Source organism: Cervus canadensis, chromosome 5 (genome assembly GCF_019320065.1).
Source record: "Cervus canadensis isolate Bull #8, Minnesota chromosome 5, ASM1932006v1, whole genome shotgun sequence".
Classification (NCBI taxonomy): domain Eukaryota; kingdom Metazoa; phylum Chordata; class Mammalia; order Artiodactyla; family Cervidae; genus Cervus; species Cervus canadensis.
In genome coordinates, this window is record NC_057390.1 from 83,738,950 (window position 1) to 83,759,445 (window position 20,496).

Below are 20,496 nucleotides of genomic sequence, written 5' to 3' on the forward strand. Positions count from 1 at the left end.
CTATGTAGGAGCAGTGCGAAAGACAGGCCTTTGACAAGTTGGCATCATTCTGAGAAACTGAGAATGTGTTAGTCTATAGTGAGCGTTGTTACTTTTAGAAGGTTTTTATACAGGGAAGCTGCTGGGTCGTCGGTATCATTTTAGGTGTTAGGGATTACCGTTTTGGCAGTAAAGATGGAAAAGGATGAAGGTAGCACTGTCGCTCCAGCACGTGGTGTAGGCCAGGGGTTTTCTCAGGCCCTGGGGAGATGCAGAGATAGCGTGAGCCAGTCTGGCTCCCCAGCTTCTAGTGTAGAGGGAGGGCAAACACAGACACACCTGTGTGGCGTGTGAGGTGCTTCAGAGGAGAGATGCCGGGCTTCGTTTGGACAGGGTGCTGCCCGGAGTCCCAGTGATAAGGGGCTTTGAAGAGACTGGACTGTACTTTTCTCACATCAGTTTTGATGTAAATGGTCCAGATTGGTGGATAGATCCGCTCCACCTGGTCCTACAGAGAACAGTGTTCCTCTCAGCACATTGTTCTGCTACCTCATCAGCCTGATTGTGGTTGAGGCTGGTTACCTGAGGGCAGAGGTCCTTACACACGAGGTTTCGTGGGAGTCCCCTGATGCTGCGGTGTGGTTGCTCAGTCGTGTCCGACTCTTTTGCGACCCCGTGGACTGCAGTGCGCCAGACTTCTCTGTCCGTGGGATTTCCCAGGCAGGAATAGTGGAGTGGGTTGCCATCTCCTCCAGAGGATCCCCTGCAGCGCTGTTTAAAACACAGATTGCCTAAGCTACACCCAGAGTTTTTAATTCAGTTAATTCCGAGTTTGCAACTGTGAACGGTTCCCAGGTCATGTTACTGCTGTGAGTCTGGCGACCAGACCTTGAGAACCTGAAGGGGAAAGAGGAAGAAGACAAGGAGGGTCCCAGTTGTGGGCCAGAAGTGGCATATACGTGTTACTTGCACTCTATTTCCTTTCGCCAGCACTCTGTCACAGTGGCCATAGGTCCCAGCAGGGGGCTGGGTGGGGGTCGGGTAGGGAAAGGCTGTACCACCCTGGAACCTTCTGGAGAGAAACATCTGTAACTCGGGATTGGACTGGTTGGGGCGAGGTAACATTTGAGCCAGCATCTTGGAGGATAAATTTTTTCTGGTATTCCAGAGCAGAAGTGCAACTGGTAGTTATAAACAAACAGTGTTTGCAGAGGCACGCAGGGCAGGCTCACCCCTTGAGTGAGTATGGACGGGTGGCCAAGCTCCGCCTGAGGCCTTGAGCTACGGCAGTGAGAGCGGAGGCAGGCAGGGTCTGGTGAAGCCGCTGGTTAACAAGCAAACAGGTTTCACGGGTTAAGAGTCCAGCGGTTAAGGCTGTGGACTCAGGAGTCAGCTCATGTTCAAGCTCTGGTTCCTCGTGAGTGGTCTGAGCCTTGCTTTATCTACGTTGCAGAGCCTCGTGGGTAGTAAGCAGTGTGTAAACGTCAGCGGTCGTGGTTGTCGCGCTTGTGGTGTGAACTGCTAGTGTGAAATGAAATCTTCCCCCAGAAGTCTCTGGTGAATGGTCGTCTGGCTTCTGCATGAAGGGTTCTGTGATGGAGAGCTTGCTGTCTACGCTGGGGTAGCCAGGTCCATTTCTGCATAGCTGTCGTGGTTAGAGAGTTTGTCGTCTTGGTGCTTACCGACTTTGTGGAGTAATCCAGAAATGGTCTGAATAAGCCCACTTCTTCATGGTCACCTTTTGGGTTGTGGGAGACACTCCATTCTGTCTTCACATGGTTCGCTGATGAACAGGTGCACGTTAGTAAATCAGGTATCGACACCCCTAAACCTTCTACTGTGGAGTAGAATGTTGCTAGCTCTCCTGCACCTGGAAGTCCAATTTCCAAGGGTGACGTCTTTAGAGCATTTCAATGTTGGCATCCTTGTTTGAAGACTTGTTGCTTTTTGCCTCTAATAATTTGCAGTCGTGTCTGACTCTTTGCGATTCCACAGACTGTAGCCTACCAGGCTCCTCTGTCCATGGGATACTCCAGTCAGGAATACTGGAGTGGATTGACATTCCATTTTCCAGGGGATCTTCCTGACCCAGGGATTGAACCCTGGTCTCCTGTGTTGCGGGCAGATTCTTTATCATTTGAGCTACAAGGAAGACTTCTATTATTTGTTAATATGTACTAAAAATAAAGCTACTGACTTGGTAATAAGCATGTTCTTTGAGAAAAGTAATAGTTGAGACACTGTGGAAACCATTAGGCATGCCCCAAATACCAGCTCTTTAGATTCAGTGGACTCATTGTACTCATGGCTGATTGTTTTCAGGCGTGAGAAAAAGAGCGTAACAGAAGAGTGCGGATGAAATACCGGAAATGTATTATCTAAGGTTGCCTCTAAATAAGGGTCCATCAAATCACAATCTGTGTCTGATGGTTGAGGGTTAAAGTCAACAGAGTCAAAGCTGAATGTATCCAGACAGATCTCAGAGATTTCTTTGTCTTCAGCTCCTGTAATCACAACATGTCCTGTAATCATTTCTGCAAACATGTCTGTGGACTCAAAACAATAGGAAGTCTCTTAGAGCATTCTTATGAAGACCATTGATCTCAGGTTTGATCAGTGAGAATGAAACATGTTTTGGGAACCCCAGTTCTCTTTAACACTTTGCTTTTGTCCGTATTTCTTATATATTTTTATTATGTATGTATGATTCATTATGGATATTAATGGTGTGTGAGTTTAGAGTTCTTTCTTCTTGTGAAATTGAGATGACAGAGCTAATTATTCTGCTTTTAATTCATTAGTGTAGAGTTCCCAAATAGAGCTTTTTCCTTAAAAAGGTCATTTTTTCGTGACTTAAGAAGGAGCTAAGAAGGGTGGAGGAATAGGACGGGGAGACCACTTCTCCCCTACAAATTCATCGAAAGATCATTTGAACAAACTCCACAAAACAACTTCTGATCGCTAGCAGAGGACATCAGACACCTAGAAAAGCAGCCCATTGTCTTCGAAAGGAGGTAGGACAAAATATAAAAGGAGAGACAATAGAGTTAGGGATGAAGATCTGTCCCAGGAAGGGAGTCTTAATAGAGAAAGTTCCCAAACACCAGGAAACCCTCTCACCTGCAGGTCTGGGGGAAGTTTTCATGACTTAAAAGGAACTAAGTAAGTAAAAATCAAATATGGTTCTTAAAGGTTTTTTTTTAATTTTATGATAGTACACTAAACAATTTTATAAGTAATAGAATTATAAAATAATATAATCTTTTCCTGACTTTTAAAAAATTTATAAAAATTTCCTCAGTGGATATAATGTTCTTCCTAAAGTTGTCATATAAATGAACCTTTCTCAACACTCACATTAACTCATTTGCTTTCCTGTTAATAGTATTTATACTCATCAATTATAATAGCATTTTACTGTCATAGTAACAAGCAACTATTTATATATTAACTGACAGAATATTAATATAAAAGTAACATAAGATGATTTCAAGTGAAATGTAGCATGCTTATCTCTATATATGTATATTTGAAAGTTATTTTTTTTTCATTTATAAACAATAAATATGAATGACATTATATTAGTGGTGTTACTGACCAGAAATGACAGTAGGTTAAAGATCTAAATGTAAGGCTGGAAACCATAAAACTCCTAGAAATAAGTATAGGTAGAACAGTCTTTGACATAAATTGTAAGTCTCTTTTTGAACCTGTCTCTGAAGGCAAAGAAAAAAATGCAAAAATAAACAAATGAGACCTAATTAAACTTAAAAGCTTTTGCACAGCAAAGGAAATTACTGACAAAATGAAAAGATAACCTCCTGAGTGGGAGAAAATACTTGCAAATGACATGACTGATAAGGGACAGATATCCAGAATGTGTGGACAGCTCATACAACTCAATATTAAAAAAACCAAACAACCAATTAAAATATGAGCTGAAGACCTGAATAGACGTTTTCCCAGAGATATCATACAGATGGCCAACAGGCACATGAAAAGACGCTCAACATTGCTAATCATCAGAGAAATGCAAGTCAAAACCACAGTGTTATCACTTCACACCTGTCAGAGTGGCCACCATCAAAAAGACCACAAATAGCAAATGTTGGTGAGGCTGTGGAGAAAAGGGAACCTTCTTGCACTGTTGGTGGGAATGTAAATTGGTGCACCCCCTGTGGGAAACAATATGGTGGTTCCTCAAAAAACTAAAAATAGAGCTACCATATGATCCAGCAGTTTTACTCCTGGGTAAATGTCTGAAGAAAATAAAAACACTAACTTGAAAAGATACATGAACCCCAGCATTCATAGCAGCATTATTTACAGTAACAAAGATATGGAAGTAGCCTAAGTGTCCATCAACAAATGAATGGATAAAGAAGAGCATATATGTATGTGTGTGTGTAGCGTACATGTATATACATATATACACAGGTACACATATGCTTGCGTATATATAATGGAAAAATTAAATTCTGCCATTTGCCACAACATGACAAAGACAAATGCTGTATGTTTTCACTTATATGTGAAATATGAAAAATAAAAGCAATGAATATAACAAATAAATAAATAAATTTACAGATCTAGAGAACAAACTAGTGGGTACCAGTTTGGAGAGAGAAGCAGGGAGGGGCAAGACAGGGATAGAGGATGAAGAGATACAAACTACTAGGTATAAAATGAGTAATCTACAAGGGTATATTATACAGCATAGGGAATATAGTCACTATATTATAACGACTTTAAATTGCGTATAATCTATAAAAATATTGAATCATTGAATGTACACCTGAATGTAATATAATATTGTACGTCAACTGCACTTCAATTTAAAAAAAAGAAATGAGAGATTAGTGTATCTCAAATGATAAAATTGAGATAAGTGACAAATTCCAGGATGCTGGAAGTGACCAGGAAAAGGCATTAGGCCTTTTTGTCCTTTCACAGGCCGTGATTCAAAGCAAAGTAAAATAGTGGATTTGAACTGAGTGTCAGAGTGAAACCAAACTGTAGTTCATCTATAACGAAAATTGAAAAGTGGGTGAAATTAGTTTTCTTTTGTTTGTTTTTTGCTCATTGGGAACTGATTCTTCTCTGTTTATAACAAGTGGATGTGTTTGATATTTGTGCATCTCCAGTTTCGTGAGTTTCAACTAATGTATCGTGTACCTGAATAGGGAACTGAATATAGTTTGTATGTTTTCTGTCTGATTTTAAAAGTAGTATATGTTCATTTATAAAATGCAGAAAGGCATAAGATGAAAATTTAAAAATCACTCATTGTTCTTCAACTTTCACAACCATTTTATTTAGTGTGTGTATTTAAAAAAAATTGGTTGCATACCAAATATGAGATTGTGGTAACCTTTTGTTTTTGCTTAACACTTTGATAGTCACATCCAAAACCAATGTAATGTTCCATAATTTGGCTATATCATATGTAATTACTCTTCTGTTATGTACAATTTTTTGCTACCATGATTTTGCAACAAACTTCGTTGTATATATATTTGGTGTATATTTGCTGTTAATTTCCTTAGGAAAAGAAGCGTCTTCAGTCTGAAGCAGTATGCAGAATCACTGGTTTTGAAACAATTATTAGAACTTTCGCTTTTGCTTGTATTATAGTTTCATGGTTCATATACTGTTGAAGCCTGGCTTGGAGAATTTTGAGCATTACTTTGCTAGCGCGTGAGATGAGTGCAATTGTGTGATAGTTTGAACATTCTTTGGGATTGCCTTTCTTTGGGATTGGAATGAAAACTGACCTTTTCTGGTCCTGTGGCCACTGCTGAGTTTTCCAAATTTGCTGGCATATTGAGTGCAGCACTTTCACAGCATCATCTTTTAGGATTTAAAATAGCTCTACTGGAATTCCATCACCTCCACTAGCTTTGTTTATAGTGAAGCTTCCTAAGCCCCACTTGACTTTACATTCCAGGATGTCTGGCTCTAGGTCAGCTCTAGGTGAGTCACCATCGTGGTTATCTGGGTTGTGAAGATCTTTTTTGTATAGTTCTTCTGTGTCTTGCCACCACTTCCTAATATCTTCTGCTTCTGTTAGGTCCCTACCATTTCTGTCCTCTATTGAGCCCATCTTTGCATGAAATGTTCCCGTGGTATCTCTAATTTTCTTGAAGAGATCTCTAGTGTTTCCCATTCTATTGTTTTCCTCTATTTCTTTGCATTGATCACTGAGGAAGGCTTTCTTGTCTCTCCTTGCTACTCTTTGGAACTCTGCATTCAGATGGGTATATCTTTCCTTTTCTCCTTTGCCTTTCGCTTCTCTGCTTTTCATAGCTATTTGTAAGGCCTTCTCAGACAACCATTTTACCTTTTTGCGTTTCTTTTACTTGGGAAGAGTCTTGATCACTGCCTCCTGTGATGAATGTCACTAACCTCTGTCCATAGTTCTTCAGTCCTGAAGAACAGATAGATCTGTCTATCAGATCTAATCTCTTGAATCTATTTGTCACTTCCACTGTATAATCGTAAGGGATTTGATTTAGGTCACACCTGAATGGTCCAGTGGTTTTCCCTACTTTCTTCAATTTAAGTCTGAATTTGGCAATAAGGAATTCATGATCTGAGCCACAGTCAGCTCCTGGACTTGTTTTTGCTGACTGTATAGAGCTTCTCCATCTTTGGCTGCAAAGAATATAACCAGTATGGTTTCAGTATTGGCCATCTGGTGATGTCCGTGTGTAGAGTCTTCTCTTGTATTGTTGGAAGAGGGTGTTTGCTATGACCAGTGCGTTCTCTTGGCAAAACTCTTGTTAGCCTTTGCCTTGCCTCATTTTGTACTCCAAGGCCAAATTTGCCTGTTACTCCAGGTATCTCTTGACTTCCTACTTTTGCATTCCAGTCTGATGAAAAGGACATCTTTTTTGAGTATTCATTCTAGAAGGTCTTGTAGGTCTTTGTAGAACTGTTCAATTTCACTTTCTTTGGCATTACTGGTTCGGGCATACACTTGGATTATTGTGATATTGAATGGTTTGCCTTGGAAATGAATAGAGATCTTTCTGTCATTTTTGAGATTGCACCCAAATACTGCATGGTGTGAACTCCCAGATGTTCAAGCTGAATTTAGAAAAGGCAGAGGAACCAGAGATCAAATTGCCAACATCTGTTGGATCATCAAAAAAGCAAGAGAGTTCCAGAAAAACATCCACTTCTGCTTTATTGCCTGTGCCAAAGTCATATATGGATGTGAGAGCTGGGCTGTAAAGAAAGCTGAGTGCTGAATAATTGATGCTTTTGAATTGTGGTGTTGGAGAAGACTCTTGTGAGTCCCTTGGACTGCAAGGAGATCTAACCAGTCCACCCTAAAGGAAATCAATCCTTGAATATTCATTGGAAGGACTGATGTTGAAGCTGAAACTCCAATACTTTGGCCAACTGATGCGAAGAACTGACTCATGGGAAAAGACCCTGATGCTGGGAAAGATTGAAGGTGGGAGAAGGGGACAACAGAGGATGGGATGGTTGGATGGCATCACTGACTCAATGGACATGAGTTTGAGTAAACTCCAGGAGTTGGTGATGGACAGGGAGGCCTGGGGTGTTGCAGTCCATGGGATCGCAAAGAGTCAGACATGACGGAGCAACTGAACTGAACTGAAGCCTTTGACTGTGTGGATCACAACAAACTGGAAAATTTTTCAGGAGATGGGAATACCAGACCTCCTAACCTGTCTCCTGAGAAATCTGTGTGCAGGTCAAGAAGAAACAGTTAGAACTGGACATGGAACAATGGACTGGTTCCAAATTGGGAAAGGAGTACGTCAAGGCTGTATATTGTCACCCTGCTTATTTAACTTGTATGCATAGTACACCATGCAAAATGCCTGGCTGGATGAAGCACAAACTGGAATTAAGATTGCCGGGAAAAATATCAATAACCTCAGATATCCAGATGACACCCTTATGGCAGAAAGTGGAGAGAAACTAAAGAGCCTCTTGATGAAAGTGAAAGAGGAGAGTGAAAAAGTTGGCTTAAAATTCAACATTCAGAAAACTAAGGCCATGACATCCAGTCCCATTACTTCCAGTCCCATGGCAAATAGATGGGGAAGCAATGGAAACAGTGAGAGACTTTATTTTTGGGGGCTCCAAATCACTGCAGATGGTGACTGCAGCCATGAAATTAAAAGGCGCTTGTTCCTTGGAATAAAAGCTATGACAAACCTAAACAGCGTATTAAAAAGCAGGGACATTACTTTGCCAACAAAGGTCCATCTGGTCAAAGGTATGACTACTATTTCCAGTGGTCATGTACGAATGTGAGAGTTGGACTGTAAAGATAGTTGAGCACCAAAGAATTGATGCTTTTGAACTGTGGTGTTGGAGGATACTCTTGAGAGTCCCTTGGACTGCAAAGAGATCCAGCCAGTCAATCCTAAAGGAAATCAGTCCTGAATATTCATTGGAAGGACTGATGCTGAAACTGAAACTCCAATACTTTGGCCACCTGATGTGAAGACCTAACTCGTCGGAAAAGACCTTGACGCTGGGAAAGATTGAAGGCAGGAGGAGAAGGGGACGACAGAGGATGAGACGGTTGGGTGCCATCGCTGACTCGATGGACTTGAGTTTGAGCAGGCTCTGGGAGTTGGTGATGGACAGGGAATCCTGGCCTGCTGCAGTCCATGGGGTCGCAAAAAGTCTGATACTACTGAATTGATCTGCATTACAGTTCATTTCCTCTTTTAATATTTTATTTTTTATTGGAGTTTAATTGCTTTACAATGTTACGTTAGTTTCTGCTGTACCGCACAGTGAGTCAGCTGTATGTCTGCCTACATCCCCTCCCTCTCTAGCCTCCAGCCCACTCCTGTAGGTCGTCACTGAGCATGGAGCTGAGCTCAATGTGCTGTGCAGCTGTTTCCCACTAGCTCTCTGTTTTATCCATGGTTCAGTTCAGTTCAGCTTAGTGTCTGACTCTTTGTGACCCCATGAACTGCAGCACACCAGGCTTCCCTGCTCCACTGCCTTTACCAGGTGCTGAGGGGATTGAGGAAGGGCCCTCAGAGGTGTGGCCTCTTTTTACACCTTGCCTCTGGCAGAGTGAGGGGTCTTCTGCCCTCTTTCTGTAGGTGTCAGTTTACTAGGTTATTTTCCCCACTAGACAGGTCTTCCCGTCTCTACATCCCTGGTGCCTCCCTCTGCAGACATTTGTCAGATGTACGCATCACATACAAGTTTATGATGATTATATTTCTAATTTTCAGAAACATGATAATGAATTTTAAGCCTCCAAACCACCTGGAAGTCTACCAGCAGAATTTCACTGTTGTGTTCAAACCTATGCAGAGCATCACACACCAGTTCTCCTCGCTGGCTTGGTTCCCATTCCAGTTGGGTTTCGTGTTGACAGAGTTAGTCACCACGAAGGGGAGCCATACTTGGGTGGGTCGGCTGGCGCTGTCAGGGATGTGGGAGGCTGGTGTCCCCGGCCCGCCTTGTGCTCAGAGGTCCTGAGACCCTGCCAGCGAGGGTCACAGTTAATGGAGCAGACACTCCATTCTTCCTTCCCTCCTTTGGGAAGCCCTGCTTTATGTTCCCGAGAATAAGAAGGAAAATTCCACTCTTCCTTGATTTCTCTACTTGTAGGTGAAGAAGAAACAAAAAGCAGTCATACAACTTTAGGGGATGTACTGTGAAGGGAGCGACATCAGGCATTTAATGCCCGTCATAACAGGCTCCCCAGGTGGCGCAGGGGTAAGGGACCCACCTGCCCGAGCAGGAGGTGCAAGAGATTGGGTGTGATCCCTGGGTGGGGAAGATCCCCTGGAGGAGGAAATAGCAACCCACTCCAGTACTCTTGCCTGGAGAATCCCATGGACAGAGGAGCCTGGCGGTCTACAGTCCGTGGGGTCTCAGAGTCAGGCAGGACTGAGTGACTGAGCCACACATACACAGATCACATGTCACAGTCCTGCTCACTTAGGATGGACCCGCAGGCTCTCCCATGGTGTGGCCTTGCTGACCTCTCTGACCTCATTTCCGACCATTTTTTCTCCTCTACCGTGACTGCATCGGCCCCTCCCAGCTGCCTGCATGCTGTGCCCGTGTTCCCCCGGGGCTTTGGCCCCGATGCTCCTGCTTCCAGATGTCTGTGTGGCTCACCCCCTGTCTCACTAGTTTTCTGCTCAAGGCCTGCTAAAGGCGGCTTTCTCTGGTCTCCCCATCCTCACATAGACCCTTCTATCATTTTGCCTTTTAAAAAAACCTTTAGTGATGCAGATACTTTTTTATACGTTGGAAGTCTGTTGAGATTGTGGGTTGTAGTAGGAGATTTTTCTCCTGGCTGTGCCAGGTCTTAATTGCTATATATAGACCTTCCTTTCTGCATGTGGGATTTAGTCCCTTGAGTGGTGGGATTGAACCTGGGTCCCGAGTCTTAGCCGCTGGACCACCAGGGAAGTCCCTGTCTTAACTTCTTAAAATATCGACCTTCCATTCTTTTATACACTTTGACATTATATATTTATTTGTTTATTGTCTGTTTCTCTCACTAGATGTAGTCTCCACGAGAGTAGGGACTTTGTTTTTTTCTGCTGACTGGTGCCTGGAATAGTGCTTGGCATGTAGCAGGTGCTCAGTGCAGACTTGTCTGTTGCGTTAGAGAACTGTTGATATGATGACTGTATGTGTTCTTTAGGTTTTATTTCTTAAACCTAACTGAACATCATTTGTAGCAGCAGTGATAGGACAAATGAGCTATTTTAGCATGAACTTCTATGTCCTTTTTGCAATTTCTATTAAGCTTAATGCCGTATCAGTTTGGGAATTTATCTTTCTTTTCTAAGGAGACAGTGGTTTCAAACGGTGATATTGCTGCTTTTGAGAAAGGAAACTTACCGTCTTTAAGCTGTGGAAGTCTCTGTTCCCTCATGTGTAAAATAGAATGATCATGTTGGCATTTTCAGGTTCTTGTAATCAATAACCCTTCTTGTCAAATTCAGCCCTGGCTGAGGGAGAGAGAAAAGAGTCAACCGTGGATCAGATGGTCAGTCTTACTGATAAAAGCTGGGTTGGAGGGTGTGACTTAGGTGTCCTGCCACGTGGAGCTCCCAGTACTCTGCTGTTGTTGTTCAGTCCCTAAGTTGAATCCGACTCTTTGTGACCCCATGGGCTGAAGCGCGCTAGGCTCTCCTGTCCTTCACTGTCTCCTGCAGTTTGCTCAAACTCACGTCCATCGAGTCGGTGATACCATCCAACCATCTCGTCCTCTGTTGTCCCCTCCTCCTCCTGTCCTCAGTCTTTTCCAGCTTCAGGGTCTTTTCCAAAGAGTCAGTTCTTCACTTCAGGTGGCCAAGGTATGGGAGCTTCAGCTCCAGCATCAGTCCTTACAATGAATATTCAAGGTTGATTTCTTTTAGGATAGACTGGTTGGATCTCCTTGCAGTTCAAGGACTCTCAAGAGTCTTCTCCAGCACCACAGTTTGAAAGCATTAATGCTTTGGTGCTCAGCTTTATGATTCAACTCTCACATCTGTACACAATTACTGAAAAAGCCATAGCTTACGGATGTTTGTTGGCAAAGTGATGTCTCTGCTTTTTAATACATGTCTAGGTTGGTTATAGCTTTTCTTCCAAGGAGCAAGCATCTTTTGATTTTGTGACTGCAGTCACCATCCACAGTGATTTTGGAGCCCAAGAAAATAAAATCTGTCACCGCTTCCACTTTCACCCCATTTATACTTGCCATGGAGTGATGGGACCGGATGCCATGATTTCCACTTTTTGAATGTTGCGTTTTAAGCCAGGTTTTTCAGTTCACCCCTGTCTCGCTGTATCTCACCGTGTAGCACTGTTCACCAAACCTGTGGTAGGCAAGGCCTGAGCTCAGAGGCTGGAAGGAGACTTGAGGAGCCTCAGGAGCTGCGGACACGTTTACTGTCTCCTGACCGGCACGGCAGCCGTAACACAGGCTGTCTCCTGCCTGATGCAGCAGCTGTAGCAGCAACCATAATGTAACCATAACGTGGCCATAACACGCCCATACCGTAGCTTCACGTAACATAGCTGTGATGCCGTTCCACTGCAGCCCTGGTGCATGAGCAGCCAGGGCTTTCACGGTGAAGCTCTTACGGTGAATTGCACAGAGTCGCCCATGACCAAGCGAGCCCCTCGTGACGCACATGTGCAGCACCATCAGCCATCTCTGCTGTCACACAACTGTGCAGAGTCATTGTTTACAGAACGTGGGGTGAGAGAGCCTGACCGGCGCCCTCTTGTTCATTTCCCCACAACCTCCAAGTTAGTTTAACTCGCCCAACACAGGCAGAGCTGGGCGCCTGCAGGTTCCCCCAGAAGGACCTCAGCTCCCTCCGTCCACGTCCCACACGGTGAAGCAGGCTGAGGCTGGCAGATCTAAAGAACGCCCGAAGGCTCAGTGAAGGTTTTCTTTCTCTGATGGGGAGGATGGGGAGGGTGGGAGCATTGCCCTGGAAGACACCTCTGGTCCCAGGAACTGAAGGCCGCTCCCCAAGCAGGGAGTACCTATTGTGGGGAGGGCTTTTGTAAGATATTTTCTCTGTAAAGAGTTTGGAACGTAGTAAGTGCTGAATAACTATTAGCCATTACTGTTATAACACCTGTGTGTGTCATGACTTATAACAGTTATCCTACTGGACTCTAGTAAGTTTTTAAAAAAAGCTATTCACTAAGGTAGATTGTAAGCCCTTGAGGGAAGGAACTCTTATTATCTCTTGAATCTCTAGTGCTGGACCAGCTAGTGTTGGCTTGTAGCATCCGTGAAAGAATGTTTGTTTGAGGAGAATGGCTTAGTGGAAAGAACGTGGGTTTTGGAGTCAAGAAAAAGGAATCTGCTTTAAATTCTTTTGATCGCAAAAAGGAGATATGAGAGAGTTCAGTTCAGTTCAGTTCAGTTGCTCAGTCGTGTCCAACTCTTTGCGACGCCATGAATTGCAGCATACCAGGCCTCCCTGTCCATCATGAACTCCCGGAGTTTACTCAAACTCATGCCCATCGAGTCGGTGATGCCATCCAGCCATCTCATCCTCTGTCGTCCCCTTCTCCTCCTGCCCCCAATTCCTCCCAGCATCAGGGTCTTTTCCAATGAGTCAACTCTTCACGTGAGGTGGCCAAAGTATTGGAGTTTCAGCTTCAGCATCAGTCCTTCCAATGAACACCCAGGACTGATCTCCTTCAGGATGGACTGGTTGGAGTAAATACCAAGAAAAGAAAATGGAGTAATACCTATATATTTAAAAATTTTAATGATAGTTGAAACAATTTCTGCTTCACTGAAGAAACTAGCCAAACGAAATAACACACACCTGAAATGTTTCAATTTATCTGGGTTTCGTTGTGTTTCTCCCTGTTCATAGGTGGTCAATTTTCAAATGTTAGAATGTGTTTCTAATTAAAACGTAAGGACACAGTAGGAGAAATTATCATTGAAGTGTACAGCAAGGTCTTTTTTTGTTAGGTCTCAGTATGAACAGAAAGTGATACTTTAGGGGAGGGTATAGATACATTCACAGAGTTTAAGGAGAGTGGCATCAAATGTAGTACAGTCAGCAGCCTGCCTTCTCTATCAGCCTGTCCTTGAATACAGGCTCCTTGCTGTCCTCAGCGTTGTTTTAGTTTTAGCAGTTTCGGTTCCCTGCCGGCGTTGTCACGCACTCTCCCGACACCGTGGTGACAAGTACAGGCTGTAATGATGTAAGTGCCCCTTTTCACCAGGGGGAATGTTACCTGCTTTCACTCTGACGAGGACAGCCTTTCAGCCGTTCTCTTCCTTTACCCTGGGGCTTCCCTAGGCTTTTCCATTCGTGGTTTCACATGCAGATTAAGATGTCATCTGGGATGGGGAGGGAGGGGGGTTCAGGATGGGGAACACATGTACACCCATGGCTGATTCATGTCAGTATATGGCAAAAACCACTACAATATTGTAAAGTAATTAGCCTCCAATTAAATAAGTAAATTAGAAAAAGAAAAGATGTCATCTGGCAGATTCTCAAGATCAGGTTTGGTCTCAACAACTGGGCGAGTGTGGCTCCGCATGGCCACAGTGGGGTGGGGTGCGTGCTCGCCTGGAAGTCCCCTCCCTCCCCGGGGAGGGGAGGTCCCTGGAGCGCGTGGCCCTGGTAGGGTCCCTCCCGAGCACGGGACAGGAGAGGACTTGTAGTCCCACAGTCCAGAATTAGCACCTGCATATGGGAAAACAGTAATTTTCCTGAACACCTGTTTTTAAGACGGGGAGAATCATGACTGTTTTCCACGTTGTTGAGAGTATTATCTGATCACTAGAGGATGTAAGATGCCTCAGATGCTCTAACGGCTCAACAAAGGGCATTTCGAAGCCCAGGCAGGTGTTGTGATGTCACGTCCACGCGGTGGGCGCTTCTCTGTGCTGGGCATGTGCTGTTCCTTCTCGCTGCCCACTTCACTTCACTGCCCCACCTGGCTGCCCCCTGAGGCTCTGGATGCAGCCAGCCAGCCAGGGCGCAGCTGCCCAGGGAGCAGCGGGGCTTGGGCTGGAACCTGGAGCTGGCGACCCTTGCACTGTGTGGGTCCCCTGCCGTGGGCACGTGCCCATACGTGCTTTTGATAGGCAGTTACTTCTGAAGTGGGGTGAGGGGGATAAATCAGGAGGAGTTTGGCGTAAGCAGAAACACACTACTGTAAATAGAATAGGTAACCAACAAGGCCCTACTGTGTAGCGTAGGGAACTATACTCAATATTTTGTAGTAAGCTATAGGGGGAAAGAATCTGAAAAATAATACATATATGTGTGTATTTATATGTGAAATCTCTATGCGATGCACCTGAAACTAACACGGCATTGTAAATCCGCTATACTTCAATAACATTTTTAAAAAAGTATATCATGGAAAGGTTTTTTTTGGTGTGTGAATTTACTACTTAGAAGGTAACTTTTTTTAGAATTATGGGTTTGTTTGGTAAGTCACTTCTAGTAGGATACAGAATAGAATCCTTAAAACTGATCATTTTTGTTGGCAGTTAGATAGGAAAGAAAACTGTTTCCTTTGTTCTGTGGACTGGGGAGCATAAAATTTTAATGGTGATTGTTTCTCTTTTGGGAGGGAAAAAGCTTCCAAAGACTTAGTTTTAGACAGAAAAGGAGTCAAATTTTAAAACTGTTTTACGGGACAAAAAATTTTGTCCTGTAATTTATTGTTTAGAATTTTGTAAAATAATACATTTAAACAATAAATTCTGTCCCGTGATTTATTATTTAAATTTTTCTTTATATAAAAATTTTTATTATTAAAATTAGCAATACTTGCCCACTGTAGAAATTTGGAAAGCATATTGCTAACTTAGAATTTGAATTCCGCATCCTTAGGGATGACATGCACTTTAAGAGTTTCTCTTTTTCTCCATGGATCGTGGTCTCTTGGAGCCTTCCTCTTGCCATCTCTAGTGTGGGTGCACTGCTCCCCTGGCCTCTGCACAAGCTGCATTCTGCAGCTTCCTTTTGCTGCATTTGTGAGCCAAATTCTTTCTCAAATCCTTGGCTTCTTATTTGCTGTAGACTTTTATTTTGCTGAAGCCCATCTCCAAGTAAATCCCCAAGAAAGAGTATAAGGACAGTAAGTTTTCTGAGTCTTTATGTATTTGAAATAGTCTTCATGCAGCTTTAGGTTGAAAAGAACCTGCCTGCAATGCAGGAGACCTGGGTTCAATCCTTGGGTGAAAAAGATCCCCTGGGGAAGGAAATGGCAACCCACTCCAGTACTCTTGCCTGGAGAATCCCATGGAGGGAGGAGCCTGGAGGGCCATAGTCTGTGGGGTCGCAGAGAGTTGCACGTGACCGAGTGACTAACACTTTCACTTTTTCACTAACTTTCCCTTTTAACTTTTAAGACACTGTGCCATTGTCTTTCAGCATAGAGTATTGTTGATAAGTCTGAAGCTAGCCTAGAATCTCTTCACTTGTAGTTGACCTGATTTTCTTTCTTGAAGAGTCATGGGATCTTCAGTTTTTCTTGATGTTCTTAAATTTCACATTATGTCTGATTGCGGATACTTGGTGAGTTTGTTCAGATCGAAGACTCATGTTTTTTAGCTCTGAGAAATCCTCTTGAATTACTTCTTAGATAACCTCTCCCTTGTCTTGTCTTTGTTGTCATTGTTTTCTTTCTGGACCTCTTATTTATTATGGTAGTGACATCTTGGATGAATTCTGTATCTCTTGCTACCTGTGTCTTTTGGAGATTTCCCTCAACTTTATATGTCAACCTCTGATAGATTGTATTTCTCAAAAAATAGTCATAACGATCTTTCTGGCACATGTCACTCCCTATCAAGAGGTGGAATGTATTTCCTTGATCTTGGCTGGGTTTGTGACTGCTCCAGCTGACAGAGTACAGTGGAGGTGATGCTGTGTGATGTTGGGGGGTTAGGTCACTAAAAGGCCACAGTTTCTGTTGCTGTGGGTGTGTGTGGCTGTCTGTCTGTCTTTCAGAATGCTGGTCCTTGGAACCCAGACACCAGGGCACACATGATAGGATTTTTAGAAGTGAACTTTTAATGTTAAAATGGTTTTAATTTGCAGAGTTGTGAAGATAGAAAGTTCTTATATAACCCACATCCACTTTTTCCTGTTGTTAATGTGTTACATTAGAATGCTCCTTTATCATAATCAGCGAACCAGTATTGATACATTATTATTAACTAAACTACATGCTTTAGTTGGATTTCCTTAGTTTTTATTTAAGGTCTGTGTGAGTTAATTTGGGCTGTCTTTACAAATAACAATGATTGAATGACCTCAACAACATTTATTTCTCATGTTTCTGGAGGCTGAAGTTTGAGATCTGGTGCCAGTGTGGTGAGGTTCTGGTGAGGCCTCTCTCCCTGGCTTGCAGATGGCTGCCTTTTCGCTCTTGTGTTCATATGGTCTTTCCTCTGTGTGTGTGGGGGTGGGGGGTGGGAGGGAGGAAGGGGAGGAGAGACAGGGCAGGAGCTCCCTCTCTGGTATCTGTTCTTACAAGGGCACCAATCCCATCACAAGAGCCCCATCCCAAGGGTTCCATCTCCAGATTCCATCACATCAGGAGTTAGGGCTTCGGTGTGTGAATTAAAGTGAAAGTGGTAGTTGCTCAGTCATGTCCAACTCTTTGCGACCCTGTGGGCTGTATGGTGCATGGAATTCTCCAGGCCAGAATACTGGACTGGGTAGCCTTTCCCTTCTCCTGGGGATCTTCCCAACCCAGGGATCGAACCCAGGTCTCCCACGTTGCAGGAAGATGCTTTACCAGCTGAGCCACAAGGGAAGCCCAAGAATACTGGAGTGGGTAGCCTCTCCCTTTTCCAGTGGATCTTCCCGACCCAGGAATCAAACCGGAGCCTCCTGCAATGCAGGAGGATTCTTACCAATTGAGCTATGAGGGAAGCCAAGTGTATGAACTGAGGGGGGCACTCAAATATTCAGTCCATAACAAGGTCCTTCTTGTGACCCAGGACCCTGCATGGGATAGTCCACACTTAAATTCAGTCGTCATGTTTGTTGGGTTCCTCCAGACTGTGGCAGTTTTTCTCAGATGTCCTTGTTTTGGATGAGGTGTCCAGCTTTGAGAGTCATCAGGGATTGTGTAGAAAGCCCTGCGGGTGGGTTTGTCTGAGGTTTCCCTCATGACTGATCTGGCCGGGGGGTGTCTGGGAGATGGAGCCCGGAGGTGCTGGTCACTTCGGTCACGTCGTGTCCAGGGCACGTGTATTCCACCTGACCTATTGCCGCTGGTATCGGCCTGGTCTCCTGGCCGAGGTGGTGCTGCCAGGCCTCTCCAGGGAGGCTTCTCCCTTCTACCCCGACTTTCTCCCACACCGTCATCTGGAAGAAGGCAGCTGAGCAGCCCACACTAGGGGGCAGACCCTCCGAGGAGCTGAATGGAGAAATGAGCTCGCCTGGTTTCCTTTTCAGAAGACCTTGTTAGCGTGTGGAGCACGGCAGGAGGAGCTGAGTGTGTTGGCGACAAAGCAGAGGGCTTGCCCTGGGGCTCCTGAAAGGCGGAGCAGTCGTGACTCCGTGATGTCCTGAATGCGCGAGGAGAGGGGCTTGGGGAGGGGCACGCCCGTCCGGTGGGCTTGGCCTAAACAGCCCGGCACACAATGGGGGCTCCGGGGAGAGGTGGCTTTGGAGCGTGCAGAGGGAAGGACCGAGAGCCTCCTCTGGCCATGTTAGGCTCAGGGAGCCCTCGAAGAAGGAGTGATGAAGAGCCCATTGCCCTTGAGTCTGGAGTCCAGGGTGGAGGTCTGGGGCTCAGGATTCAATTTCTAGAATCCTATTGTGCTTTCAGACCAAGACTTTGGCTTTGCTAGAATGAGGAGCCTCTGGTAGTTGGATCAGAACGATGAGGAAAATTCAAAATCAAACTAACGTCCTTTCTGAGAGCATTGTGCATAAAAAGAAATGTTGATTGTGGTCAGTGTTAGCAGCTCAGGGTCCCAGCTTTTAGGGCTATCCCAGTGGCGGAAGATTCAGAATTCGATTTGGATGTCTTACAGCTTTTGGGGAAAACATGGGAAATTTTTAGTTTTTGTCCCTGAGGAACTGTGTACATATGTTTTGGGGCCGCAAAGACAGCCAGTTGTGTTTCCTCCTCCTCAGAGGGAAGCCGGGCGGGGGTCGGAGCCTCCAACCAGCTGGATTTCCATGTGGCCGCCGCCTGTGGCTTTAGTCTTCTCACAGGCAGGACACCGGCCCCTTCCGGCTTCCTCCTGCTCTTGCTCCCTCTCCTGTGACCCGTGGGGTGACTGCCTTTCCTGTCTTGATCTCTCTCCTGGTGATGATGAAGAGAGGGAGGCGGAAGGATTTACATCATTTGGGGCCGTGATAGGACTTCCTAAAGGTCTTTGACAGTCGTCCATCAGGTTACATAACACTTGACTGGTGCTGCTGATGACTTAGGTATAAGCTGCTGTATTCATTAAACTTGGGCTTCCCCAGTGGCTCAGCAGAAAGAATCCACCTGCAATGCAGGAGACGTGGGTTCGATCCCTGGGTCAGGAGGATCCCCTGGAGGAGGGCCACGCAACCCACTCCAGTCTTCTTGCCTGGAGAATCCCATGGACAGAGGAGCCTGGCGGGCTACAGTCCATAGGGTCACAAAGAGTGGACACAGCTGAAGCCACTGAACACACTCGCATACATAGAAACTGGTCCATTATCGTTTAGAAAACAGAGTAAATTAATGATTTGGGGGGATCTGTGGTTCTCTTGGGCTTCCCCAGTGGCTCAGATGGTAAAGAATCCACCTGCAATGCATGAGACCTGTGTTTGATCCCTGAGTCGGGAAGATCCCCCGGAGGAATGCATGGCAACCCACTCCAGTATTCTTGCCTGGAGAATCCCGTGGACAGAGGGGCCTGGTGGGCTACAGTCCATGGGGTCTTAGAGTCAGACACAACTGAATGACTAAGCACAGCACAGCACATGGTTCTTTCATTTTTCTCCCCCAAAGTTCCTTACTTGTTTGTAGAGCGGTTGTACTGGTGCATCTTACCTTTTCTGGGGAGTTGTTTGTAAGAAACAGGTTTGCAGGAGATGGTACACCAGCACCATGTGCTCTTAGAGGATGCAGGGTCCTCGCCCGTGCCTCCAGCTTCAGGAAAATCTTCCTGAGCTCCCTGGGTACCCTTCTTAGGGCTCATCCAGGAGAGAGGAGTGACTGTTGGAATTTGGGGTTTATTATCTCCTTGCTTTTCTTCATAGTGTTAACCACAGCATAACGTTTGGTTTTGCCCAGTTTTGACTTTTGACCTTTATGTAAATGATTCATACTATATGTTTTCTTCTGCGTCTTCTTTCTTTCATCAGGCTGTATTTTTTTATTGTGGTGGCTGTAGCTGCGGTTCTTGCATTTCCACCCTGGTCTGGTGTGAATACACTCTCACTTGTTTGTCCTCCTGTCCAAGGATGTTTGCGTGGTTTCTGGGTTTTACTGTATAAATAATGCTGCTATGGATGTTCTTGTTCACACGTTGTTGTCACATGAACAAGAACCTGTGAGAGTTTCTCTAAGTTTATTTCCTTATGGGTCAAATTATAGTCATGGAGAATGTATCTTTAACTTTGCTAAATAATGCCAAGCTGTTTTCCAAAGTGGTTATAACCAGAATACACAGCTAGGTATTCAGTTTCTTTCATTCCTCATCCATACCAGCACCTGGCTGCTGCTGTTACAAGATTGATAAATTTTGGTCAGTCTCATGGGCATGAAAAAATACTTTGTGATTTTACTTTTCCTTACTCCTAAACAAGTGAGGTTAGTGTGTTTTCATTTAGTTCTGGAGATTTGTCTTTCCTCTGTTGTGAAGTGCCTAATCCTGTCTTTTGCCTATTTTTAAATTGGATAGTTGTGTTTCTTTAAAAAAATTTTTTTTAAAGAATATTTCTAGTAATTCTATCCTATCCTACATTGAAAGCTTCCTGGTGGCTCAAATGGTAAAGAATCTTCCTGCAAGGCAGGAGACATGGGTTCGATCCCTGGGTCAGGAAGATC

At 44.5% G+C, this 20,496-nt stretch overlaps 1 protein-coding gene across 2 annotated transcripts in view; it reads left to right on the top strand.

The window, feature by feature from the left end:
- The window catches only part of MBOAT2 (membrane bound O-acyltransferase domain containing 2), a 99,861-nt gene that overhangs the window by 13,207 nt on the left and 66,158 nt on the right, over positions 1 to 20,496 (top strand). The gene's annotated exons all lie outside the window — the stretch shown is intronic.